Consider the following 24,757-nt stretch of genomic DNA (forward strand, 5'->3'; position numbering starts at 1 on the left):
TATCCTTAATCACTATAGAACTGAAGCTCCATCACAGCATGGGTCCCTAAACTGTTTCAGGCCAAGCTTATCTGCCGGAAATTTTCCAACACATCGTTCTACATAGCAAGTTAGCCCATTCTCCTTTACTCCAAACATGGTGCAAGACTTTGTTATCAGTGTTGAAGTAAGATTCAGCTATGTGTCTGTCCGTCCATCCGTCCATCTGTCGATCATCACATCTCAGAAAGGCAGAGATGGAAGGAACCCTACGGATCATCAAGTCCAGCCAAGGACTGGAACTCAAGTCCAGTGATTCCCCACTGTCAAGGAGGCACAGTGGGAAATCGAACTCCTAACCATTGGCTCCACAGCCAGATGCAGAAACCACTGAGCTATCCAGCAGTTCTGGTCAATATATGTACAGGCAACTGGAGATGGAGACCATTTGTCTTTCATTATGGGTGCACATTGTCTTAGATCATCTGGGCAGGGTAGGACAAATAATACATTTAAAGAAAGAAATCCCTGATGGCTTGAGCAATAATTCATTGCTATTATTCATAATTACTCAGTAAAAATTAAGGAGCCAGTGCTGTTCCTTATTGCTCAGGGTATTGCAAGGCCAATGATTACAAGCCATTAAGTTGATGGGGCCACGTAAACCCTCAAACAAGTATTATCATTCCTCCTACTTTCCATCTCCTCTCTTTAATCCACGTTGGTACTTAAAGGTAAATCCCAACTGTTGGGAAATTTCTATTACACCAGACTGAAAATTGAGCTTTTTAAACTGTGTTCACAATAATGAATAGCACGTTACCAAAATTACTGCTTTACTTATTGCAAATACGAAACACAAAATGTGCTAATTGCCAAATTACCAATTACAATCATGCAGGTAATTGTTTTCCCAGGAGCACTCTGTCTTCTTTATGGGATTCTCCAATTCTGTTCTGCATTAGAAGAACGACTTCTTCATTTTAAAGTGCCTTGCTGCTGGAATCACTTTGTGGATCTACCCCACCCACACCTCTACCGACAATTCTTATGCATGTCTCATTTTTTCCCATCCCTTTTTTGAAAGTGGGTATCATCTCTCTCATTTTCTAACCTAAATTCTCACCACTTTTGCGGAGTTGCGCAGAGCTTGCATGTAATGTTTCAGGAAGATCTCACATTTACTTTAAAGAGAGCATGCTATTCACAGATGCTTTGACAAACAGAGGGGATGACAGGAAAGGCTTGCCAAACGAGAAGAAGAGAGGTGTTTTATGCCAGCGTATTTAATAATATATTTTGGGGTGGGTGTTTGTGTGTGTGTGTGTGTGTGTGTGTGTGTGCGTGTGTGTGCGTGTGTGTGTGTGTGTGTCCTTGTCCTTAAATCTGTAATCTCAATCAAGACAGCTCTGCAATTGCATTTTATGAATAAATTGGGAGAAATCAAACTGAACTGTTCTATATGCTCTTCTAATTTTTCTTTTTAATATCTTATGCTACCAGTTTTATGCTTTCAGTGATATATTACTTTAAAGGGTGTTGTGTGTGTTGGCTTAGGGGGAACAGGTGGAAAATATAGAAGCATGCATGCTTTTTCCATAGTCACCTCTTGCTGCTCTAGCCACCAGTTTGGGGAAAGGCCCAAAAGGTAAGAATATCCATTGTTTGTTTTATAGGCAGCAACTATCCTTGAAATGGATTAATATCCCATTTGACACACATCAAGACGGAGAAGCAGTGCTTTAAAGGAATCTTTGTATATCATTGACAATCCATGCATAATTTATGGCATAAAAGTATTTTTTTTTGTCCATGTAAATGATGTCTGGAACATGAGCTTCTGTTTGGGAATTCTGAGACAAAGGGTAGAAACCAATGTTATAGACAGCTTGTCATTGGAGCTGAAAGCGCATTAGTGTTGGAGAAAGGTGAATGAGGCAGTCCTTTGTGCTGGAGAAATCAGACTTCAAAGAAATTCAATACTAAAGTCCTGAAGACCAACACACACACACACACACACACACACACACACACACACACACACACACACACACAGAGAGAGAGAGAGAGAGAGAGAGAGAGAGAGAGAGAGAGAGAGAGATGGTTAACTAGGAAATTCCTGGAGGTAGAAGTCGTTCCTGCTGTAACAGACACCAGCCCTCAAGGATCTACACACAGGCTACCTAGTGGAAGATGGTGACTCCAATGTTGCAAGGAAAATAACTTTTTTTGGGGGGGGGTTATTATAAACTCTTGCTTATTTAACTTATATGCAGAATACATCAGGCGAAAGGCAGGACTGGAGGAATCCCAAGCCAGAATTAAGATTGCTGGAAGAAATATCAACAACCTCCGATATGCAGATGATACCACTCTGATGGCGGAAAGTGAGGAGGAATTAAAGAACCTCTTAATGAGGGTGAAAGAGGAGAGCACAAAAAATGGTCTGAAGCTCAACATCAAAAAACTAAGATCATGGCCACTGGTCCCATCACCTCTTGGCAAATAGAAGGGGAAGACATGGAGGCAGTGACAAATTTTACTTTCTTGGGTTCCATGATCACTGCAGATGGGGACAGAAGCCCTGAAATTAAAAGATGCCTGCTTCTTGGGATGAAAGCGATGACAAACCTCGACAGCATCTTAAAAAGCAGATACATCACCTTGCCGACAAAGGTCTCCATAGTCAAAGCTATGGTTTTTCCAGTAGTGATGTATGGAAGTGAGAGCTGTACCATAAAGAAAGCTGACCGCCGAAGAATTTACCAGAGCACAGAGTGCTGTCCTCTGAAGATGCCGGCCAGATAGACTGGTGAAACATTAGGAAGAACAACCTTCAGAACACAGCCAAAGAGCCTGAAAAACCCACAACAACCAGAAGAATTTATGCTTTTGAATTGTGGTGCTGGAGGAGACTCTTGAGAGTCCCCTGGACTGAAAGGAGAACAAACCTATCCGTTCTGAAGGAAATCAACCCTGAGTGCTCACTGGAAGGACAGATCCTGAAACTTCCAATTCTTTGGCCATCTCATGAGAAGAGAAGACTCCCTGGAAAAGACCCTGATGTTGGGAAAGAGTGAAGGCAAGAGGAGAAGGGGACGGCAGAGGATGAGATGGTTGGACAGTGTCATTGAAGCGACCAACATGAATTTGACCCAATTCCAGGAGGCAGTGGAAGAGAGAAGGGCCTGATGTCCTCTGGTCCATGGGGTCATGAAGAGTTGGATACCACTAAACAACAACAAATTATAAACTCTAAAGGAGCTTTCCAATCTGCTGAATATATTTTGTGGATAGGTAAGCACTGGATAACCCTGTAATGTTTGAACTAAAATCTGAACAGATTCACCGCACCTGCAACATTATAGTCACCAGCTACCACTACCTGGTATTTCATTCCCTATCTTTTATGGTCTCAGTCCTTGTTTGGAAAATATACTCCTCTGAAGCCTTAGGAAAATGCCTCGGCTACAATGATGTGCTTGGGAGTTAATCTGCCCTCATATGCTACATGAGAAAGGGGATATACCCTTTAAAAAATGCCAGTGTGATCCAATGTGGGATGCAAGCTTCGTTTTCTTCCTCAAAGAGAACATGCACTTTTTCATGATTGATTTCATTTTCATTTTCAGTGTTATAAAATGTGCAGCACTGAAAAAATGCAGTATCTGTTCCCTTGCAGCAAATGTGGCATAACTCTTTGGATGGGTTCTTTGTTTTTTCTGATCAGTTAGAATATCCTATTGTGCTGTCTCTGTGTTTGTGAGCTTAGTTTTACAAAGAGGGGGGAAACCCCTAGTTTTGCACTGAGATGAGAGTATCACATACTGGCTGAAATCCTGTTGTTTTGTGGAAGGCAAACAATGTAACTTTCAGTCATTTCCAGCTGGCAATTAATGAATCACCACAGGGATTCTCCAGGGCACACATGGCCACTGGCTTGGCACATACTTGATAATCACAACAGAGATGTGTTAATTGCGAGCTAGAAATGACTGAATGTCCTGCTCTTTACCTTCTGCAACATAACAAAGCAAGAGGATTTCAACAGTGTATAATGTGCAAACTGGAGAAACAGCAACAATTTGACATCTCTGTCTCATGATCCCTCCAAGATCTCATGAGCATGTCAGGAAATCTTCAGCTAAAATCTAGGTCATGTTGAAATTTTTGATTTTTCCACATTCCTGATTCCTCTTCCACCATTTTGTTGTACAATAAGCCAAGGCAAATTTCTAGACCATTATTAATTCAGCAATTTTTATCCTGGCATGACTCTGTAGAGTTTGCACAATAATTTTGCAAGATAAACATAAAGCCAAAGCTTGGAAGAAATTGCTTTTCCCCACTCAGACTCTAAGGGATACTAAGAAGTGCACTGCAGAAAGTTTTCTAAGTTCCAAATAGAATGACCATATAGTTGGGGCCAGCCCAAGATACTTTCCCGCTGGAGGCAGAACACCAAATGGTGCTTCCTCTTACCCAAGCAAAGCCAGCCAAGTTCCCAAAGCCAGCCAAGTTGTTTTGATACCCAAGGCAGAATATTCCATAAGCACTTCTTCCCATACCAAATGATGTCAATACAATACTCAGGAACTGTTTGCGTTCTGCCCTTTCATGGCATGCAAGATTTGCTGCTTAAGTAGGCTGTTACACTTTGTCAAAGGGCGAGGCTGGCCCTTACAACAGGGCTGGCCCTTTGCTGTCTACCAAGAAAACAACATTTTCTTTATTTTCCAAGAAAACAACATTTTCTTTATTTTTAAACAACCAGGACACCACCATACACTTCTGCTTGGTTGTGTTCAGTCTCTTGGGTCACAGAAGCTATGCAGGTCTGTTCTCCTGGAAGTTATTCATATTGTAATGAATAACTATAAGAAGAAGGTACTCTTAACATTTTTTTAGAGGACAAATAAAGTACTTCCCTGAACAAAATATATGTGTGACAGCTCCAGGGGAGTCTCATAACGAATGTTTCACCAGGGCTAAATGTAGCCATTGTCTATAGTGAACCAAATATCAAGTCATTTCCCACTGTAATTCATTGGTCCCTCTTATCTTTAAATGCCAGGTGGTGGAGATTATATTTGCTTGACTTTTTAAAAAATGCTTCCTTCAAAGAGAAGTTGCTCTTTTGTGGAAGATCTGATGGAAAACCCGCTTGGTATTTTGCTTTGTATTTGAAGCATGAGCAGAAGAAAATTGCTGTACTGAGAGTTTTTCATCACCAGCCACCACAATCTGATAGTGCTAGACAGGTGATCCAGGAAAGTTTAGAAGCTGAACCACTCACGGCACCCTTCCTTACATTATTTGTTCATTGTATCTGGTAGCAAACTCTCTCTGAGCAAAGAAATTACAGCGAATGTTGCAACATTATCTAATATGACTTCACTTAAACCTAAAACACAACAGTGGCAAGCAGCAGTGAAACTTTTGAATCGTGTTTATGTTGGCTGAGTTTATCAAAAATTAATAAAATTGATCTTAAAAATGTTTTTTAAAAGGACAAAAGATGACAAAATTCTGTTGCTCAGCATAGTCAACCATACTAGAATAGTCCATTGAATCAATGGCAAGTTGGTGAATCAACTCCTCTATAGGTTCCATTGATTTAAGTTGAACTACTTTAACAGTAACCTACTATGTTAAGTAGGTTACACTGAAGATAGGGTGATCTGAATTAGTGAAACTTGTGGAAGAGTTTACTCACCAAATCCCCACTGATTCCATGGCTCACTCTAGTATGCTCTGCTATGCTAAGCAAAAAGATGTTGGCCTATGTGTGCTAGGCAACCATGAATATATACCTACTTCTTTTAAGTTAATTGGACATTAAGACCAAATATTCATCCATGTAACTGAAATCTAGCCCCACTGAATTAGCGGGGATTGGGGAATTTAATTGTCATGAGAATGGCTGATGGTCAGATTCCAAAAGATCTCCTGCATGGAGAATCAGTGCAGGGAAAGCGCCCCAGAGGGAGACCACAGCTGCAATACAAGGATATCTGCAAGCGGGATCTGAAGGCCTCAGGAATGGACCTCAACAGATGGGAAACATTGACATCTGAGTGTTCAGCCTGGAGGCAGGTGGTGCATCATTGCCTCTCCCAATCTGAAGAGACACTTGTTCAGCAGGATGAGGCAAAGAGGCAGTCCCGAACCTGGCAAAATCAGGGAGCTGGACAGGGGACAGATTGTATTTGACTTCAGTGTGGAAGGGATTGTGACTCTCGAACTGGCCTTTTCAGCCAAACTAGACACTGTTCCAAGACCTCTATTCAGAGCATGTTACCATAGTCTTCCAAGAGATGCCTACTTTTTGGGGGGGAATTAATACCTCTGTAAGTTCTAATATTCAGTTGGCCTGCTCTAGTTGTGACATTGCTGGATTTCAGCCACTATCTACAATAAGGATGGGCAAAGTGTTACCCTTAGGGTCATCAGGAATGGGAAACCCCTAGTGGCTTTAAACAATATTAATGATGGTAAAGATTCTGGAAGTTCTCATCAAACGGTATCTGGAAATATGCATTTGGCTAGCCAAGTGAACAAGTCCATCTACATACATCTCTGTCACCTCTACAGATCCTACTCCAGTTTGGGCAACTTTTGAGGACCATCCAGATACTGGCATCATTTACTCTCAACTCCCTTGATCTCTATAAAAGAATCAAGCCCCAAAATGACCAATTGCGTGTCCAAAACCTTTGATGGAATTAGGTTTGCCATTTAGAATCATAGAATAATTGAGTTGGAAGGTGTCTATAAGGCCACTCAGTCCAACCCCGCTGCTCAGTGCAGAAATCAAAATCAAAGCAGATCTGACAGACTGGTTGCCCAATTTTTTTTTGAATGCCTCCAGCGTTGGAGTGCTCACCACTTCCTAAGGTAATTGGTTCCACTGTTGTACTGCTGTAACAATTATGTCATTTTTCCTGATATTCAGCCTAAACCTGGTTTCCTGTAGCTTGAGCTCATTCTTATGTGTCCTGCACTCTTGGGTAATTGAAAACAGATCCTGCCCCTCCTCTGCATGACTACCTTTTAATGTAATCTCTCCCTAGTCTGATTTAGATGAGGGCAGGATCTTTTCCCATGATTTTCCTTCTCTAGCTACATACATTCCTTGTAGATGACCATATCTTCTGAAGAGTGCTGGGATCTATGGACTTCCCCTTGTAAGAATGGAACTCTGTGGGAAAACAGCTGTCATCCTTCCCTAGTTTTTGTATTTTGTTCTTGGGAAGGCAATGTTAGAGATGCGGCTGCAACAAGTTCTCTCTCGGGCAGAAGTTTGGGGCAAAACAGTTTCCCTACAGTGGCTGCCTAGACTGATTGTTGGAAATCAAAGCTAGTGTAGGTACAAAAGGCTTCAGTACATGTTAATACTCTCTATTAAAAGAGAAAGACTCAAACCAGATCTGAGTGTAGGGAGTCTTTAAAGACCAGAGGTAAGTATTCCAACATGTAATCCAGACTCTACAGTTGAGGTAGTTCAGTCCAAGGAGAGTTGTATCACATGATAATGATTCTGAACATGAAAATTAGTTCTATGGCTATAAGAAGAGGGTTGTAGGATTTTTTAAAAAGTGTGCTGCTTATATTACCGCTCCATAACACTTAAAGCACTTTCTGGGTAGTTTACAATTTAATTATGTAGGCTGCACATTGCCGTCCCCCAAGAATGTTGGCTACTCAATTTACCAACCTCAGAAGTGAACCTCAAGCAGGCTATTTGGGATTGAACTGGGCTTGGACTGCAGTACTACAGGGATGTGGTGGCACCGCGGGTTAAACCGCAGGAGCCTCTGTGCTGCAAGGTCAGAAGACCAGCAGTTGTAAGATCAAATCCACGCGACAGAGTGAGCTCCCGTCACTTGTCCCATCTCCCACCAACCTAGCAGTTTGAAAGCATGCAAATGCGAGTAGATAAATAGGTACCACCACGGTGAGAAGGTAACGGCGTTCCGTGTCTAGTCACGCTGGCCATGTGACCACGGAAACTGTCTATGGACAAACACTGGCTCTATGGCTTGGAGATGGGGATGAGCACCGCACCCTAGAGCTGGACACGACTGGACTGAATGTGAAGGGGAACCTTTACCTTTACCTTTACCTACTTCAATTTAACCACTGCACCACAAAGTTTAACTCCATTTTGTGCAGTACTCTTGGTGCGGTGAGTGCCATTATGACAATATTTCCCACTTTCTCTAGAGCCTGTCTTGCAAACATTTCCCTTTTACTACTTTTTAGTAAGGTTTCTGAGAAAAGTATTTCATATTGCTTCCTCTTGAGATACCATCAGAAGTTTAATTACTAGTTTGTCATTGTCTCTCAGGAGCAACATATATTTCATCTCATCACCAAATGTACGTGTCTTCTGTATAACCCCTTTTGGAAGGAGGGATGCTTTCTGGATTCCTCCAGAGTGTCTCAGATCCCTTACAGCATAGTCACCTCATCCTCTATAACTGTTTTCCCTCCAGGCTCTACGCAGCTTGTCTAGAAGAGGTATTCGCAGTCTAAAATATTTTGTTTACTTCCTTTCCTCTTCTTGGAAAAATAGCATGGGCGAACTTCATGGCTGACATGAATAGCTTGGCATGGCAGCTTTTAATCTCTCAGCACATTTCTTCTATGTTTCTGATGAAGCCATTTTGATGTGTTTTCCCCAGAACATTTAACAGATGTGACAAAACAAAACATACTATAAAACTTCAAAAAAGTAAAGGTTAGCCAAAAAGAATTTAAGAAATCTACAAAAAGAAATATTGTTAAGAAAAGGTCAACAAATTTAAAGGTCATATGAAATAATAATATTGTAAGGGCAAATTTTAACCTCCCATGTTTAATTTTGAATGCACAGGTAAAGCCCCTTTGGTGAGAGTTTGTAGTTTAAGGAAATGCAAGGAAGCGTAAGGGAGTACTATCTTGATAGTGTTCAATGTGTCTTAATATTCTTTCCATTAAAAGATACGTAACCTTTCTATAAGTGAAGCTTTTGTGAGAATACTGTATCACTGTATAGTATAGCTATTTCACTGCATCAGCTCTGAAGGGCAAATGTTAAAGGAGATTCTTTTCACAGGAAATTACAGAAAGAAACCATGGAACAAAGGGAAGTAATTAATCCACTTTCAGGAAAAAAAATCTTGTTTTCTGACCCAGAAGGACATGAAATATGAACAACCAAAATAATTGGACTGCAAATCCAACATACTAATTGTATCGCCATATACTAATTCTGATTTTTAAAATCCACATTTTCCACAAATCCACCTTTGAATCACAAGCATAATGCATTTGCAAGACAATTCCATGAGCATGAAATTTTAACCTCTTTTGCAACAAAGCATATGTTTCTCATTAACTTTTTTGTAGCTCACACAGAAAACGTTCATTAAAATAAAGCTCCTTCCCAATCAGGCAATACTAATAAAGTTTCTGGCTTCTGGCTGACCTAGAAGCAGCCTTGTAACCAAGATAATCTTTTAGCAAATAACATTTTTATGCCAGTAGTTTGTCAGGGAAAGAATTGTGGCTTACATGTGACATTCTCTGAAATTCAGCAACCCAATCCAAGTTATTATTTCATGTGCTTCATTTTCTTTATAAATTCAACCAGTAATTAACTAGTACATTTAAAGACCTAAGAACAATATAACAGTAGCATTCCACCAGAATGTTTCTCCACCCTGCTTCAATCCTCTATGCCACTCAAAAATTGATGTTGGGGGGTTTCCAGTCCTTTGGAACAGAATTTCATCTTGCACAAGGGAAAGGACCTACAGTGGTTTTTGTTTAAGAAAAAGCACCTCTTCACTCCTGGTTCTATTGATGGACATAAAACACCATCAGCCAGCAGGACTACATCAATTTAGATTCTGTTATGGAAGAACTTATCAGTTACCAAATGTTAGCAATGTAGCTTCAGGGCAAGCCTCCTTGAGGATGGCATTTCAAAAACCTAGCACCACAACCAAGAGGAGCATCTCATTTGTAGCCATGCACCAAACTTCATTCAGCTGGTAGAAAATAACCTATGAAATTGCAAAGGTTCGTATGGGAGGAGACACTGCTCTTCTTTATACAGTTCCTCCTCTTGAGAAGAAGGTCCAGGGCTCTGGGATAGAGCTTAGACTTTTGCATGAAAAAGGTCCCATGTTCAGCTCTCAGCACCTCCAGGAAGGTCTGGAGAATTGCCTGCTTAAAAGCCCAGAGAGCCACTTGCAGCTCTGACACTACATACTCTGGAAAAGATGGATAGAAATCACAACGACTCATATCCCTGCATAGGATGCAAAATGGCACCCAATCCACACTTTTTAAAAAAACTGCAATAGGGCTGCCATTGCTCACTGTCATGGTGAGGGGACACCAAATTAGCCAGGAAGCCTCCCAATACTGCCCAAATGGTACTGATGTCCTGGCCTAGTGGAACAACTTCAGTGGCTCCATTTTAAGGGGTGAAGACTCTCAGCTGCTGCCCTGGCCCCACCACTGTTAACAGCTGGGAAGATTCCCAGCATTGGCCAGACTGTGATATCCAACTTTAATGGGAGGAATTGTACTGAAACAGGATGTGTGTTGTAACTGTTTTCATGCTCGTTTGTAGCTAACTCACAGTAAATAATGCATTCTCAATGGCTTTCACGGCGGGAATCTAATGGTTGTTGTGGGTTTTTCGGGCTCTTTGGCCATGTTCTGAAGGTTGTTCTTCCCAATGTTTCGCCAGTCTCTGTGGCCAGCATCTTCAGAGGACTGGAATAGGAACTCTGTCCATGCTCTGTTGCTGTTTGTTGGATAGTTGAGTATTTATAGCTGTGGGAACAGCTATAAATACTCAACTATCCAACAACAGTTCCCACAGTTAACTCACAGTAAATAACTTTGCTGCAGATTATTGCAAAGATGTAGATCCAGCCAATCCTGAAGCAGATGGACAAATAGTCAGGCTTGACTTAAAACATCTTCTCCTGCCCTTGGGTTCTCTATGCTTCCCTTAAAATTTTAATAAATGCCTGCTGGATCAAAGCTTTGGTCCATCTAATCTACTATTATGTTTCCCACTGTGGCCAGCTGGATGCTTAAGAAAACCTCAGACTCAAGGCATGTGAATAACAACTCAGTCCTTCTCTGGATCCTAGCTCCTGGTATTTAAGAGTATTTTGCATCTGAACATGGAAGATCCATTAAGCACACCTATCTATCGGTCTCTTGTAACAGCTTCTTGCTATGTACATGAATAGATTCATGAGTTATAGGAAGGTAATGCTTCAATCCAGCTGTCATGCTTACCTGCTAATAGAAAATCCAGCCAGATTTAAGCAAATTTACAGTGTAATCTGTCTTTCTGTTTTTAATGCAAAACCCTTTTCAACTCACCAGGGCTTACACCAGGTTGGAATGTAAAGAATACTTACAGACTACTCTAGTCCCACTATGGGACACGCCAACAAGGACTTTTTAAGACAAGGCAAGAGGGAGAGAAGTACATTTTTTTCTCATCAAGGTCTCCATAATTTGCTCAAATGGTCTCTGTGCCAAATTATCCTTTCCCTTTGCTTGCAGAGAAATTGGCTGATTGTTCAGGCTGCAAACAATGAGCCCGAAAAACCCACAACAACCATTAGATCCCATCCGTGAAAGCCTTCGCAAATATATTGCAAACAATGCCTCTTTTCTGTCTAATCCTTTTGTGGTTCCTCACCTTGACCCGCAAGGAGGTGGTAAGCAAGGGTTTACATTCCTCCTACACATGAAGGATGTGCAATTCAGTTGCTTGGTGAGTGTAGTGTTGCAGTTCCTGACTCTAAGTACGTATATGCATATGTATAATAATAAAATCATATAATTGCATGCCATCAAATTGATTCTGACTTATGATGACACTTTTCAGGATTTTCTTGGTAGAGAATACTCAGAAGAGGTTTACCATTCCCTTCTTCTGGGGACGTCCTGGGATTGTGCAGCTTGCCCAAGGCCACACGGGCTGGCTCTTCTCTTATAAGGCACAGTGGGGAATTGAACTCCCAGCCTCTGGCTCTGTGGCCAGATACCTAATCCACAGAGCTATCCAGCCAGCTCACATGTATATGCATATGCATGTGTACAGAGATGGAGGAGGTGGATAAAAATTTGAATTGAATTTCTTGATATCAAGGGAGAGAAAGAGTGTAAGTCAGCATTATGGTGGGGATAGAGAGACTGAAGAAAAAGAGTAGGAGGTGTTATATTGTCAAGTTGGCTCAGTTTCACCTTGATTTTAGCCGTGCAATTTGGGGCCAATTTACAGAATTAATTAGGCAACTCCCATCTTTTATAATTAAAGTATCTAGCCCTGTAGAAGTGGAGGTAGATGCAAAACATGTAGTTATTATTCTGCCAATTGGTTTGTTACTGTTTTTTTCAGTGTGTTTAGCCAAAGGGTAAATTCAGACTGTAACTGACATCATGTTTTCAGGCCTTAGAAGGTTAAAATATGAAGCATCTCTGTCATCTGTCTCTTCAGTAAACACAAGCAGTCATAGAGTTTAGCAAGAATAAATGCCCTTGCTATCAGTGATTCGACCCAAGAATGCTACAAGAGTTCAACCATAACTTAAGAGAATCAGACCTTGAACAGTTATTTTTCTAGACTACAATTCCCAGAATATCCCAAAGCTATGTCTCCCAACATCTCTCTGCCATACTCTAGCCCACAGCATTTGCCACCTCACTATGCCTAATGAAAACCTTATGTAATGATGATATTGAACCAAGAGCTAGTTAGTTTGAAGAGTTTGCTGCAATTTAAAACATAGGCTGAAAAACAGTAAGTTCCTTCTGCAATTTAAGAATGCCAGACTATCTTCGGAAAGGTTGCAATAGGGAAAAGTGTTAGGATCATTGAATAACTTGCTAGTAATAAATTATTCACATAGTTGTAGCAATTTGAAAAACAGCTTTGCAGTGTGTGTTAATTTGAGTATAATAGTCCCATAACAAGTGAGCTGCTCTGAGAAAGTGCAAGAACACTTAGTGTTAATGCTGCTGTTATTTCCTACTGACATTTCTCAGTGAATATGCAAGAGACATAAGCTCCGAGAGGTGTCAAATTAGGAAAACGTTTTTGCCCCCCGATTGGCAAACTTGTTGCATATACCTCATGCTTACTGATAAGCATACTGTATGAGACATTGTGTAACATCTTTGTTTCTCCCATCAAGCAGCTAAACTTCTTCATTAACCTTTTCTTCCATGTCCAAACAGACACCAGTGCATACAATCTCAACTCATAGAACTGTGCATACTCAAGAAATATGGATCAAGGAAAACTCCAAGGGGTCGAAAAAGCCTTCCACCACTGGAGCAAAAGTATTAGATACAGTTTTTGCTCAGTCTATTTCCACAGTACTCAGCGCTCCTTTCTGTCTAACCAGTCAGGGAGCCTGTATATCTGTTGTAAAGTTTGCAGCTGGGTTGTGTCCGAAGTCTGGACTTGTCAGAAGAAAAACTAAGGTGTGCCTTTCACCCTCGTCAGCTACCTCTGTGCAGAACTGTTGTTCATTCTCTTTAAGAAACAAAAAAATCCATAAACAGTTAGCACAGAATAATAATAATTCCTATTTAAATTGGCATTCCCACACTTCAGGCTGCAGTGTTATAGCATACAGCTCAGACTAAGTTCCCTCAAATTGAATGGGACATATTAGAAGGTACTCTTGAGCAATATTTATATGAATTGTTGTTGTTATGTGCTGTCAAGTTGCCTTTGGCTTATGGCAATCCTATGAATGAGTGATGTCCCAAATGTCCTGTCCTCAACTGCCCTGTTTAGCTCCTGAAAGCAAAGCAGGGCAGTTGAGTTAACCACTCAACCCTGTGGCTCCTTTAGGGAGTCAGTTGATCTCATATCTAGACTTCCGCTTTTCCTGCTGCCTTCTACCTTTCCTGGCACGGTTATCTTTTCCAGAGAATCCTGCCTTCTCACGATGGGGCCAAAGCAGGACAGCCTCAGTTTCATCATGTTTGCCTCCAGAGATAGTGCAGACTTGATTTGATCTAGGACTCACTTGGTTGCTTTAAAATATTGTTGAACAATGACATATTGTTGGAAAGTGGAAGATTGCTACCCAACCCAAAACTTCAGGACAAGGTCAGAAATCAAAATGAATGAATGAATGAATATAGTTAGGGACAGCAGAAGTTAGAACCTAATAGTGGAAATTTTGGGTGCTGCCTTTATATACCACAGCCATTTTCCCTGCCATGGCTTTGGTCTGTAAAATGTCCAAAATGGAGAATCCTTAATAATAAAAATATTTATTAATGCAATGTTTTGAAATTAATTCAAATCCTGTGGGAGCCTCTCTCTCTCTCTCTCTCTCTCTCTCTCTCTCTCTCACACACACACACACACACACACACACACACACACACACACACACACACACACACAAACATTACAAATGTGATGCATGCATGACTGGATTTTGAACACAGGTGCTACATGATTTGAATGAAAACATTGTCACAGTTGGCTACATTAAGCTACAGGAGAATAAGCTTATTCTTTTGATCCAAAACTGCCTGAATGGTCTGGAATGAATCATGAGAAAGGATGTAAATAAATGACAAATTCTTCTTGTTCCCTGAGAGAAAAAAGCATCTCCCCTGCATTCTTAACAAGAGAACAATCGCCCCGTCCCTCTGTTGTTGTGGCATATGTGTGTGCGCTTTTCTGTGGAAAAGGCCACTAGTCTGGGGCAGGGACTGGTAGCACACATTACAAAAATCTTGGTAAAATAAAAGAGCATTCCTTGTATTCCACTTATCTCACAGTGGTGAATCCCACAGGGCCTTAAAAGGGATTCTGAGGTATTTCCTCACACTGAGACACCCTAAACTGATAAAATTGAGAAGTTCAGTAAGCACTATTCTTTACATCCTTAACTACCGGAAAGGCAGACAAAGGAAAGAACTGGAGGGACTCAGAATGGTAGCATTGTATGAAGAAAAAAAATTATTTCCTGGAACTGGGGCCACTTGACAGCACACAACAACAACAACAACAACAACAACAACAACAACAACAACAACAACAACAACAACAACAACAACAACAACAACAACAACAACAACAACAACAACATTCAAGTTTGGGGCTTATTCTTCCTGTACTTTGAGCAGATGACTTGAAGCAATGAATATGAGTGTTCTGTTTTTAGCCACTTAAACAGTTTTTAGTTCAAGGCAGGCTGAGAGTGATTCAGAAGTGAATTTCATACCTCACCGCCAGAATGCAGCTGGATCTTCCAGAACCCAAATCCCTGTACAGCATCAGCCCTATTAAAGAGTGACTCCCATTTAGCAACCATAAGCTCGGCATCAGCCTGATGCACTAACAGAAACACCAAAAATTCTTACAGTGTCCTTGAATACTGCGTATCAATTCTCCTTGGGCTATATTTCACCTGCGATGGAAGAAAGGAACCAGCTGTCCTGTCTGTTGACCTCTGGCTATGCTACCATGCCCTCAGGCTTTGTACACTTTGGTACTGATGTGGCATGGCTCCCGTCCAGTTTGTTTACAATCAAGCTGTACCACTAACTAATCATTTCACTCAGAGTCCATGCAATGAGACTTAGGTAGAGATGACAAGTGCACTTAAATGGATGCTCTGCTGAAATCAATAGGCCAGCTTCCAAAGATAGCAATATAAGTCTGAGGAGAATTAATTTACAGAACAGTTGCCCCAGTGATGTATTGAAATGTATCAGGGTGGTGCGCTGATTTGCTTTTGGGTCTTGAGGAATCCAAGTTCAACTTCTCAAACAGCTATAGAACCCACAGGATGACCATAGGCCAGTTCACCTCTTTCTGAGTAACCTACCTCACAAGGTTTTAGTGAGGATTATGTGAAGAAGGCAAGTTTTTTAAGATTAGATTAGGCATCCTTCAGTCTTGAGAGACTATGGTAATGTGCTCTGAATAGAGGTCTTGGAACAGTGTCTAGTGTGGCTGAGAAGGCCAATTCGAGAGTGACAATCCCTTCCACATTGAATACAATCTGTCCCCTGTCCAGCTCCCTGATTTTGCTGGTTTTGCCTCGGCCTGCTGAACAAGAGTCTCTTCAAATTGTGAGAGGCCATGCTGCACCGCTTGCCTCCTGGCTGAATGTTCAGATGTCAAAGTTTCCCATCTGTTGAGGTCCATTCTTAAGGCCTTCAGATCCTGCTTGCAGATGTCCTTGTATCGCAAGGGCAAGTAGGCATGCAGATATGGTTGCCTTCCGCAGGGATCACCTCAGATCTGGCCCAGGCTTATTTTTATTCCTTTTATTCTTTAAATGTGACGTCTCTAGCCACTATAGAACCAATGATATATGGGAAAATATGCAGTTAGTGTTTTGCCTTATCATCCGTAAGAAACAGGCCTTTTCCTGTTACGAAGCAGTGAATAAATCTGATCGTGGTTTCACAGGGTAAATGGCCTAACTGAGAAGAAGTTGTCCTTTTGTAGACAGTAGAAATCTGTTTGCAGAAATCAGAGGTGCCCACACTTTCCTCAGGGCAGGACCTAGTTTAGCTAGGCCATGCCCTGAGGAAAGGAACAGTTGGAATGTGGGGAAGGGAAGTCTGAGATTGAGGGAGAGAGGGAGAGGGAGAGGGGAAGGGAGAATAAGGCAGCCAATAATGTAAGGAATTAATAAATTTAGATCTTTGAAGGTTCTTGCCTTACATTGCAAACATTGTATATTGGAATATATACAAGCCTTTCCTTTGAAAGGCTGCATGTCTATTCTACAGAAATTCAGACACTGCTGGTGGTGTCAATGACAATAAGTAGTGGACAGGAAACTTGGAAAGCACTGAAAAAAAATAAACAGACCCCCAATTACAAGTCAGTCTAGGAGGGAAGAGGTCCTCAACAGGCCCTTCACAGCTACTTTCCTTAGCATTCAACAGCATTTCTTTAGAAAGGGGAAGAAAACTGTTGTTCCTGTTCAGGGTTACAGGCAGCACATGTCTATTTGATTCTAAGCCGGGGCAGGGAATGTGCATCACTCCAGATGTTGTTGGGCTGCAGCTCCCACAGAAGCCTTTGGTACCATAGCACATGGTGAGAAGTAATGGGTGATATCCAGAGGTAACCACAATCTTTGCCCTTCACCTAAAATGAACATTATTCTCAAAAATGCCAATTTGTTTGCTTCTGTAGCTCCCTCTCAGCACATGGAAGAGCACCTTTGTATGAGATCTTATGGGTGCCATTTAGCTTCTCATCTTTTTGCAGAGCTTAGCTTGTTTTTTTTTCTTGGACATAAGTGATATGGACAGTGGAAGTGGGCTGCACAATTACTACTGAAACCTTCTTGCCCATATTTGAAGCCCATTTCCAATCTGGGGGGAATTCCAAGGGACTGATTGGGGGAAAACAAGAATAAACCAAATGATTTATGGATTCACAGCTTTCTCTACTCAGTACTAGATGGGTCAGCTTCATGCTTTCATTATTTTGCGAGCTTTCCTCTAACTTCCACTGGAAAAGAGAACTCTTTGCACTCTTTGTACATCCAACCCTATAGATCTTTTACCTGGTTGGCTATGCTGTCCGGAGTTATAATAACCCCAATATGCCCACTTGTGACCTTGTGTCTTCTCTTCAAGCTTCTTACCTGTAATGGGGAATATCTTGCCAGTAGTGTTTGTACTGGGCAGAGTGCTGGATTGGGTCAACAGTGGCTGCTGTGCCAACCTACTCTTTAGTCTTGTTTTATATGAGAGCCAACTCAGCGTTTTCTCCAAGCTGGCAAATATTCAGTGCCATGAATCAGTCCACTCCAGGGGAAAATAATGAAGAAGTCAACGTTCACATTATAAACTAAAAAGCAAGAAGCTCCATAAATAAGTTCATACTGAGTTAGCGTCACATCTACCCAAATCAAGCAGTAGAAGGTTCTGCACTTTTGCATTCTGATGGAATTAATTTCAGATGCAAGTACATATCACTGAAACTAATATATTACCAGGCAGTTGCATTAGTTCCAAATGATTTGCCAACAACAGTAATTAATATAAATCCAGTTTCTTTGGAGAACATGTTCTCAGATTTCAAATCCATTTCCTAAAGGAGCAACTCTTCCACATTTTCAGGTGATAATTACAGAGACAGTAGTAATGGGCATCAATACAAAGGGCATTAGTCCTTCTGTCAGCAATGCCTAGGTGCTCTGTTCCAGCAGAACTGACGACTAAACAGGGCCCCTGGGGAAAAGATATAGTGGCACAATAGTGGGGCAAAAATCACAAAACCCAGATAGCCCATTTTATTGTATTTTTTTCTCAATTCTAACTTATGGCAATCCTTTTCAGTGTTTTATAGGTAGGGAGCCTTCAGAAATGGTTTATCATTCCTTTCTGTTGGGTGTTCTCTAGGACTGTTCACCTTGCCCAAAGTCACACAGGCTGACTCTTCTTCTGGGAGGAACAGTGGGGAATTGAACTCTCGACCTCTAGCTCCACAGCCAGATTCCCAACTAACTGAGCTATCCTGCTGGAATACATGGCAACATTCTGATGCAGGCACACTTATCCTTTTTTAACTTCCATTTCTTCTTTTTCATCAATGTGTGTGTCATGCGTGCATGTGTGTGTGCATGTGTACACACATGCGCATGCGTCTGTGTTTATCTGTCTTGAGTCAGACTTGGCCAGACGTGGCCATCACAGTAGGTAGATTCATCTCCTGTGACATTCTTTAGAGGTTTCCTGCAGTCCCTGTAAGTTTAGTCACCTCTACTCAAACACACAGAGACAATCTAGTTAGACACTGTTTGTTTTTTGTTCTTTCTTGTTTGTTTCATGGTGTCAGGTACTTTGGTATAAGTTTGTCTGGACATCTTTGGTCCCTGCAAGGCAAAAGGCAACCCAAGCAGAGTGTTTTTAAAATCTATTTCACTGTGCCATATACATAAGCCAAGGAAGCTATCTCAGTGCTGAATTCAGTGATGCTGATGAATATATTTGCCTGGTTTCTCACAGCTGAACAAAATAATTACAATATATGTATACTATCCAAATGTGTACCAGATAGACTGATGGACTAGGACTTAGGAGATGTGAATTCAAATCCCTGCTTAGTCATGAAAACTTATGGAGAGGGCATTAGTAAAATGAATCTTTGAATATTTCACATACTTGTATTAATGGGGTGGTATACAAATTTAATAAATAAATACATATAGTAAACAAATACCTTGTTAGATATGAGTTAAGTCAGATGTGAGTTAGGGGGACGCTAATGAGGTGTTTCTAGGTATGTGGAATATTTAAACTGCACATAACATACAGATACAAATGAAGGGGTTTTTTTTTAAGTAGCATACAATATAAAAAACCCTAGAATTCAATACAGCTTGCAGATGTTACAATTGTGCAGAAGTGAAAAGCTTGGGTTTCAGATGATAGAAGAATCCCAAAACAGAGTATGTACAATTATACCAAATAGATTTAAAAATTTCTGCCATGTTCCGTTTAAAAGTAACAGCCACTATGCTTTGGTTACATAAAAAGAGTACCTGTATTTGCCTTCAGACATGGAAAAATGAGCATAATGCTTTAAGCCCACATAGATGGTCTGTTTTTAACAGTCAAGTTAATCTCCTTGGCAATGTTGAACTGAATGCTGCCTTCAAGTAGAATGAGCATGGTGTGGCACTGGGTCATGGAGGAACATTAATCATAAAAAATGCTGTGGAGCAGACCAACCCCCCAATTCTGTGAAGTGTAAAAATGAACTGGAGCAAGAGCAATGAACTAAGGGGGAGGGGGGATGAAGATAAAACACAGGTCATGAAAGACAGCTGTTCAATAATGGAGGGTAAGTTGGTTTCAGAACTTTTTTTTCTTGGAAGGCAGGGGTGGCTTCAAACAGGAAAGCTGGGGACGGTACAGTTTGGTTCAAGGTTTTGTTTTCAACTGCACCCTCATTCTGAAGTTCTGGTTAAATTTCTCTTCACAGTTCCTCCCTCTACCACCTCAGCAATTACTGTCACATCTAGCTTGTCTTTCATTTGTCACTGGAAAATGTCAAACATGGCCTCTTTCACACAGGAAGCAGAACGAGATGGTAGGATATTGAGGAAGAGCCTCCCATGGTGCTCAATAGATAATCAAGCCAGGAGGCCCCTGAGCTCAGGAAAACAGAAAAGGAGGCTTTGCTCACCCAGACCAGAGGCTTTGCTCACCCAGACCAGCTAGTAAGACAGTACACAAACCTGGTGGCAAACAAGCCTGACCTTGTAACCAGCTGCAGCTGAAGTCAGCTGGCAGCAATCTGAGGCCAACTAGGGTGCACTAAAAATTAGAAATTCAGTGGGCTAAACCACAGACGCCTGTGCTGCAGGTTCAGAAGACCAGCAGTTGTAAGATCGAATCCACGTGACGGAGTGAGCTCCCGTCGCTTTGCCCCAGCTCCTTGCCAACCTAGCAGTTCGAAAGCATGCAAATGCGAGTAGATAAATAGGTACCACCTCGGTGGGAAGGTAAAATGGTGTTCCCTAGTCACCCTGGCCACGTGGCAATGGAAACTGTCTTCGGAGAAGCGCTGGCTCTACGGCTTGAAAACGGGAAAGTTGGAAAGTCGGACACGACTGGACTAAAAATGTCAAGGGGAACCTTTACCTTTGCTTTTAGGTTATTCTGGAAGCTGAAGACATGCATTGACTGAAGCAAGGCACATAGATAAATCTTATACATATCAAGGTAGAGATCAGCTCCTACCAAGCCCCAGCCCTATTATAAGAATATGTCTGGCATTACTTACTAGCATCACCCTTCCATTTGCTGGGAGGTGCTGCAGGTTTTGTGGGTTATTTTTGTTGCTTGCTTGCTAAGAAAAAGAACACTAAACAGCCCAGTTGGGGCATTAAACCAGAACAAGACACAGCAATTGAAAGTAGGTACACGGGCTACATATGCCAGGCTTCCCCACAGTGTTCCTACATCTGCCATGCTTGTTTCTTCAGTCCCAGGCCTCGTCTTCCCTGTTGAGCAGGCAGGCCTGAAATAGAATTCATGTGTATACAAGTAGACTTTCATTTTAGCCATGCCTGCTGCACAACCCAGAGAGGCTGAGGATTGAGGAGTAAATTCAGCATGCACTGGGCGTAGAGAATTGCAGCCAGAATACAGAGTCTTAACAGGACTTATGTTTCTGCAACAAGAGGCTATTTTTTGTCTTTCAAAGCAAGTTTCTAGTTCTTAAAGGCCACTAGTACAGTATGGAAATTGTATGGCCAACATCTTGCCTGAAAACTGAAAAGCTTGGCAGGGTTTAGCAAAATTTCTATCAATCATAAATCAGAGTTTTGGAGACTTGCTTCCCTTTCTCCCTTTCCATGAATAAAACAGAAACAAAACACAAATTTCACGATGCAAACATGAATGTTTAAATCTATTGATAGAATCTTCAGCCCTCTATGTAGTAATTTTCTTTGGTATTCAACAGGCACTTAATAGTGATTTGCTATACATTTGTATTTACAAGTTGTCCTCATCTCTCTAGAAGCGTTATACTATTTTTTAAAAAATTCTAATGATAATGAGGTAATTTAAGAAAAGACGATTACTTAGGGAGACTAGGTATTGACATTCTCACTGGTCTACCAGTCAGTAATTAGGCTTGGGATTAATATTTGCACAAGGCAGAAACAAAATGGCACAGCACTCTATAATGGTATGCAAAGTTCACCTGAGAATAGGTAAGGGAAAAATAGAAGATGGATTAAGGCCTTCTTGATACAATGGAGACTGGATTCAAGGGGGCCTTCCAGTTGAACAAATAGAAAACCTTCAGGAGAAAGAGATTAGAAGGGCCGAAAATGAACAAGGCGTGATTTTATTCATTCAGACAAGTCGCTAAAATGTCTCCAGGGCATTGGATTAGTAGGCAGAAGATCCAGCACTAGGATGGAAGCTCAATATTTTTTGAAGGCAAATGGATCAACAGGAATAAATGCGTTTATCTGTGTCTGTCCTGTGAGAAACAAAATGATTTTTTTAAAAAAAAAGACCAATTACATGACGTTTTCCATTTCATTATAGAAATCTGAGAAATCATGCTAAAGACATTGGAACTGTAGTGGTGGTAAAACTTTTTTTTATAGATTTAGTTGGAATACCAGTTGTAGACATGTTTGTTGTTTCAGGGAAGTTTTCATTAGTTTCCACGCCCAGTTCAAGGTGCTGGTTATGACCTCTAAACCCCTTAAAAGGGATGCAGGGAAGTCTTTGGGTCTAAGTCTGGGTCCGAGTCTTTGGTACCAAGTGCCAAGCACCAAGTTTGAGTCCCTATTAAAAACAAGCTTCCTGCCTCCCAGAAAAAAGGGAGAGGTATGTGGGTTCTAAGTCATGAGTCAAGTCCATGGAGAAAAAAACAGCCAGGATCTAATGGTTGTTGTGGGTTTTTTGGGCTCTTTGGCCGTGTTCTGAAGGTTGTTCTTCCTAATGTTTCACCAGTCTCTGTGGCTGGCATCTTCAGAGGACAGCACTCTGTGCTCTGGTGTAGTTGGCTTGGGAGTGGAGTATTTATGGATGTGAGATAGGCTTTTCTCCTTTTCTTTAGATGGGTGATTAGTGTGTCTAGTTGTGGGTGTATTGTTGTGCTGAGGAGGAGAGCAAACATTGAATCAAGTCTGAGCCAAGTCACTGGTGCGACTTAAGTTCAACTTCACAGCAGTTCCTGTGACTCAAGTCTTGGCCCTTAATGGTTTGGGACTTCGATCCACCCACACCTTGTGGTCCTTGATGCTAAAAATTGTGAGGCACCCAAGGAAGCCAAAAGAGTTAACACCAGGAACTGGTGTGTCCCTTTCCTTCTGGAATAATCTGCCTACAGAGGTTTGTCAGGTGCATCCGTCACAGTTTTGAAGAAGTTAGTTAAAACAAATGTATAAAATGCTGCCTTTTACTAGTGTTTTAATGACTGACCTGAGACAGTCACATTTGCTTAAAATGTGTTTAATTATTTTTGAATGCAGGTTTCATTGTTTCAGCTAGTGACAGGGTTTTCATTGCATTTATTGTGTACTGTGTTTTTTTATGGTATGATTTGTAACTATGCCTTTGATGGGTTCTGAACCACACAAAGTGTTCACAGTAATGGGGTAGAGTATAGGAGTTAAGATCACAAGCAAGCAAGGAAGCAAACATATTCTTACATCGCTCACAACTGCAGTGCCCAGTAATTGGAATATTCTCCTGCACTTCACCCCAGAGTGGATAACAACTAGAAGCTTTTGCTAGCAGAACATATTTCTGCCAAAAATACCTATTATAGTCAGAGCTTGGAAAAGTTACTTTTGGGACCATGCAGTAGTACATTTTCCAAGCTCTGTGTTGAATTTCTGACATTTTCAGACCCTTTGCCTAACCTGGAAAGTTATGAGGTTGGAGCAATAGTGAAGTCTTGCTGGAAAATCGGGGGTGGGGTGGGGTGGAACCTATATTGTTCGGAGCTCTTGAATTAGGAATTAAGGATTTTGGTATCCTAGGAGGAGGATCCTTCTCAGTAACCCTAGTACAGTACTTGAGCCACTGACCTTTGAATTTCTGGGGAAAGAGATAAGCATACAGTGGGGTCTTGACTTGAGAACTTAATCCGTATTGGAAGGCAGTTCTCAAGTCAAAATGTTCTCAAGTCAAATCTGCATTTCCCATAGGAATGCATTGAAAATCATTTGAGCCGTATCTGCTCTTTTCCGTCCATAGAAACTAATGGGAAGCTGCTATTCTGCCTTCGACCACTAGAGGGGGATATTTTGTTTCTTTTTTTCTTAGGTCAAGAAAGGTTCAGGGAAGGCAGAAAAAATACAGTCCAGGCAGTACCAGGCAGTCCGAAGACTGTCTCCCAATCCACTCTCTAAACGCTGGGAGGAGTGAGGAAGCAGACAGGCACCCTTTTCACTGGCCAACAGTTAACTGAAAGTTCAAATTTTGCACTTTCCCTGCCTCCCACGTGGTTTTTTTTCAGTTCTTAACTCAAATCTAAGTACTTAAGTCAAGTCAATATTTTCCTATGAGAGCGGTTCTTAAGTCAAAATGTTCTTAACTCAAGCCGTTCTTAAGTCAAGACCCCACTGTACTAGCACCATAATTCAAACCAAAGAAGAAAGGAGAGGGGGAAAGTACTCATTTGTCAACTTGGGTCTTCCCAACACAATCTTGAATTGAACTGATGAATGTTTGCCAAGCTCTAGACATAAACAAAACACAAGGATTAAGTACCAAAAATAAGACCTAACCTGAAAATAAGCCCTAGTATGATTTTTCAGGATGCTCGTAATATAAGACCTACCCCAAAAACAAGCCCTAGTGAAGGGAAGCCCCGCCGTCCACCATTGTGCAGCAACCAGAAGAAAACGACATGACTGTATTTGAATAAATGTAGATTGTTGTACATTAAAAAAATCTCCTGAAAATAAGCCCTACTGCATTTTTGGAGCAAAAATTAATATAAGACCCTGTCTTATTTTCAGGGAAACACAGTAGCTACCTATCAAATTAATACATCTTTATTTTGTTTTCTTTGACCACAGAACTACAGGACAATGCTTATACCATTTGCTCCCAGAGGTTTAATACAAAAAAAAGGAGAAGAACGTACTGTACTTAAGCACAAACTAGTCGATTGGGTAGAAGCCAATTAGATGCATCATTGGGTGATAGATGAAAGCAATATAATTAGAAAACACAGCTGGATTTAGACTTACAGTATTTCTAA

The 24,757-nt window shown here is 41.2% G+C and overlaps 1 protein-coding gene across 1 annotated transcript in view; it reads left to right on the forward strand.

Moving 5' to 3' along the window:
* Nucleotides 1-441: 441 nt before the first annotated feature.
* The window catches only part of LOC144589588 (uncharacterized), a 500,689-nt gene continuing 476,373 nt past the window's right edge, over nt 442-24,757 (forward strand). Inside the window, exon 1 of the mRNA XM_078394563.1 lies at nt 442-2,530. The gene's annotated coding sequence lies outside the window, so the exon portion shown is untranslated. The remainder of the gene's footprint in view (nt 2,531-24,757) is intronic.

The sequence above is a fragment of the Pogona vitticeps genome, chromosome 5 (assembly GCF_051106095.1).
Source record: "Pogona vitticeps strain Pit_001003342236 chromosome 5, PviZW2.1, whole genome shotgun sequence".
In the NCBI taxonomy this organism is placed as follows: Eukaryota; Metazoa; Chordata; class Lepidosauria; order Squamata; family Agamidae; genus Pogona; species Pogona vitticeps.